We start from the raw sequence: 4,371 nt of genomic DNA on the forward strand, positions 1-4,371 counted from the left end.
CCAGGATAAGGATATGGCTTTTAAGAAACTGAGGTCGCGAACCATTTTTATGAAACGAATGGGAACTGAAGAGGCAACCAGGAAGTCCTCCAATAAAGCGGGGAAAAGTGGACGGATAACAAGGACTCCCGCAATAACTAATTATTTTCCACACTTACCAATAAAGACCAAATAGAAAGTCAACTGCAAAATAAAGGAACTAAACCCGAACTTAACCCCTTCCCTGCTCATGACGGAACCGTTCCGTCATGAGCCACGGTTGTCGTGTGCTCATGACGGAACGGTTCCGTCATGACAATCCTGCCGGCGGCCGCTCCGCCTGCGCGGCGCTGTTTCCCCGCCTGTGCGGGGCGACAACGCAAATGGGCGGAGTCATGACGGAACCGTTCCGTCATGAGCACAGCTCAACTGTGGCTCATGACGGAGCGGCTCCGTCATGAGCACAGGCCCGCCGCGCTGCCCCCCTGCCCCCCCCAGCGCTGCAGCGGAATGTCCGCAGCAGCGAAGGGGTTAAGGAGGGTGGTAAAGACATATCGGGAGTATTACACGACCAATCAAGTGAACAAAACCTAACAAACCCTGAATTTGACCCAGAACAAAATTCTAGCCCTTCTGTTATAGAGGAATCCCCTCTGGAATCAGACCTATCTGGTCTTATTACTCCGAGTCTATTAAACATCCAACGCAGTACTGATTGTAACAACTTATGCCCAGAAACAATTGTCAAGGAGGACGATAAGAAGCTCGAACCGCAAATAAGGCCAGAGGAGATACTTACTAGTACACTACAAAAATCCCCGGACCGAATAGTTGAACTCGAATACTCACCAGACCTTTATATGTTTAAATCCTCCAGCATAACTAATCACAACACTCCTGTGTCCAAATCACTCTTTATCTTGCAAGAAATTTTAGAATCAGTCCTCTCACTCTTAGGCCATATTCTGGAGAACTCAGACCAAACCCTTGATGCTCAAATAGGAATACTAAAATTTCTAGTAGAAGAAAAAAGAAAAAAAGATCACTCCGAGTCAACAATAAGACAAGAAAAGCCAGTAAACCCTCAAGAGGCAACAGGTAATAATAATAATATCACCAACATGCTGCAAGTTCAGGAAAAAAGCGACACCGGTACTCAAACGAAAGGCACTCAAACGAAAGGAAGACCAGATAAGGGAACCCAGAATAACCACCAGGAACCAATTATATATTCCCTAAAGAAACTCTTCAGAGAAGACACAATTGACGCTCACAACCTATATCCTATTTTCACAAACACCAAAAATAAATCATCAACGCCCGGTTCAGTGAACGACCAAGGAAAGAAGGTAAACATCATCCTCGACGGTGAACAAGCGGGAGACACACAAGAAATCAAGAAGAACCAAGAAGGAGCTAGGAAAAAATGAGGAAAAACGCAACGTAGAATTAAAAAGAAGAAAGAGCGTAGACTCAAATTCCAGAAAGTAATAACTCTCCCCGCATCCCAGTACGAGCATGAAGAAAGCACAAAAATACCTACTCCCACAAAGGGAACACACCGAAACGCGGCGGAAAACACAGACAATAAAATTCCTCGACAATATATCACTTTAAATCCAAGAGCTGAAGAATTTCACCTCAATCTAACAACTACAGGGTCAAGGGAGCGCTTTAAAGGGCCAGTTGATTACAACAAAAAAGCCCCTCTAGGGGAAGAAACATCGTCAAAACTTTTACAAATAACAGAGCTTTTTCCAACAGACAACATTCCCCTAAATCGAGGCAGAATAGTCAACCTTCTTCAACGCATAACTCCGTTACAAACCCTAACAAGAAAAGAGATCGACTTAGTAATATTCCCAGACAAAGAAAATACCAAAATAGCGGTGGTAGCATTTCGGTCACCGGTGTTACCAGGGATCATCCTAAGAGAACAAGAGACCTTACAAAAATGTGGCTATGATCTGGTCCCTACACAGGAAACCACAGTCAACCACCCGAAAAAATTGTCCAAAGGACCCTTACGGGAAAACCCTCAAATTCAATACAAAACTCCCTACAGCATTGAAGACTCAGAAACAAACTCAAATTCAGACCAAAATTTAAGGATCTTGGTAAAGAACGGAGAAAGAGAAGTTTGGGGCCATGATGCAGAAGCAAAGGAAGAAGCAAACTCGTTCCAGTCATGGTCATGGATATCAGAGTCACTTAACGGTAGGAAAAATGCGAAGTACCCGACTCAACCCGTTTAGCAACGGCCTTTCGATAATATCCTGGAATATGGCAGGGAAAACCACAGAAAAAATGACGGAAGTCCTAAAAAAGCGACCGGACATACTGCCATTACAGGAAACTTGGTCCATAAAAACCTTTTACCAGGATGGATATTCCGTTTATGACACCCCTGCGCAGGAAGCTAAACAGAGACACGCAAAGGGAGGGATAGCTATCCTACTAAGGGAAGAGTATCTCTGGGCTCAAGAGATCGTTGACACCAATTCTAAGCAATTCCAGTGTATAAAAATCAGGTTGGAGATTCACTCCTCAGACCCCCAAAAAGGTTTATTACTCTTCAATGTATATGTCCCTCCCGGACCAAAGAACGATGTCCAATTTGAGGAAACCTTTGAAACTATTCAACAAATAATCGAAGCTCAATCTTACCTGCCATTCCTGATAATGGGTGATCTCAACGGAAAAATATCAAACAACGAAATCTCCAACTGGGCGAACTGGTACAAAGATTAAGTTCTAGAAATACCGGCGCCGACATTCCCGACTAGAAGCAGGGCTGATAAAAGGGGGAAAATGCTATTAGCGTCACTCCCAATACTAAATGGAATTATTTTGAATGGGAACGTGGAAGGCGACATTCCAGCATCGCATACCAGACGGGGAAATAGTACCCTCTCAATCCTAGATTATATGATCAGCAGTATGGAGTTATTTGAGTCCGCCTCACATCTCCGCATCTATTTCACTGAAGAGAGTGACCACGCAATCCTGCTATTACATACGCAATGGAAGATAAGCACCTGCTCTCCTAGTCAAATCATGTATAAACATAGCACTGTGGAGGCAAAAACAAACCAAAGGAGGCTCTACTGGAATTCATCTATGTTAGATAAAATAACTACTCTAATCGATACAAATCATCTCCTAACTACAGAATTCTCCGCTGATATAATAACAAACTTTGAATCCATTATCGAGACCTTAAAGCAATTTTTTCGAAACAAATTGCAACAAGTCATACCAGTAACGAATAAAAACAAAAATAAAACCTCAAATTCCATAACTACAAAAAGATTAAACAAACTTATCAGAGCGCAATATGTGGACCGCTCAATCACAAGACAGGCAGAAATGAACAAACTGAAAAATCAACTTAAACGAGAAAAGTGTCGCTTAAAAAGAATAACACAGGACAAAAACTGGGTCGATCTGCAAATTGCGGCAAAACAGCGCAACCAACGATCCTACTGGTCATTAATCGCAAAGTAAACCGGAACAAAAAAGGCCCTGCATCCCATTCCAGTTCCACCTCAAGAATGGGAAATCTACCTGACAGCTTTGTACAGAGCAAACACGAGTAATGAAAAGGCTGTAAATCCTGGGAATAACAGCGAAGGTAACAACGCTCTGATCGGAACCGCCCCCCCGTTCTCAATAGAAATGCACATCCGAAAGGCGAGATCCACAGGAGCTTCCGGCCCAGACCAAATTCCAATCAAGGTCTTGCAGGCAGATCCTAAGGGGTGGAGTAAGATGCTTTCTCCCCTCTTTAACTTCATCTTCAAAACAGGATCAGTGCCAAAATCCTGGAAGGGGAGTATCATAATACCGATCTTCAAAAAAGGGTCAAGACATCAGGCTGGCAACTATCGCCAAATAGCATTACTAGATGCCACGGGGAAAATCTTTGCCGCCGAAGTGTTGGACCAACTTAAAAATTGGGCATTTTCTCAGGATTGAATCCCCTTATATCAGGCCGGCTTCCGGCCTAACCATTCGGTTATCGATAACATCGCGACACTACAAACAATCCTCGACAAATACGTTGTAGGAAAATCCCAACCGGTATACGCAGCATTCATCGATTTCTCTACCGCATTTGATCGAGTAGACAGACCATCACTCTGGAAAAAACTAAGGAAGTTAAAAATCTCTGAACAATTATTACAAATTATAATTACACTGCATTCGCACACGTGGTGTCAAGTGCAAATGGGGAGTGAAAAGGGCCTGACCAATATAATTCCAACAGCAAATGGTCTTAAACAGGGGTGTCTCTTAGCCCCATTGTTATTTTCACTATATCTCAGTGATTTGCCTCAGCACTTGCAACAAACGCCAAGTCTGCCTCCAAAGATCGCAGCCCATAATATT

This window comes from Triturus cristatus, chromosome 6 (assembly GCF_964204655.1).
Source record: "Triturus cristatus chromosome 6, aTriCri1.1, whole genome shotgun sequence".
NCBI lineage: Eukaryota > Metazoa > Chordata > Amphibia > Caudata > Salamandridae > Triturus > Triturus cristatus.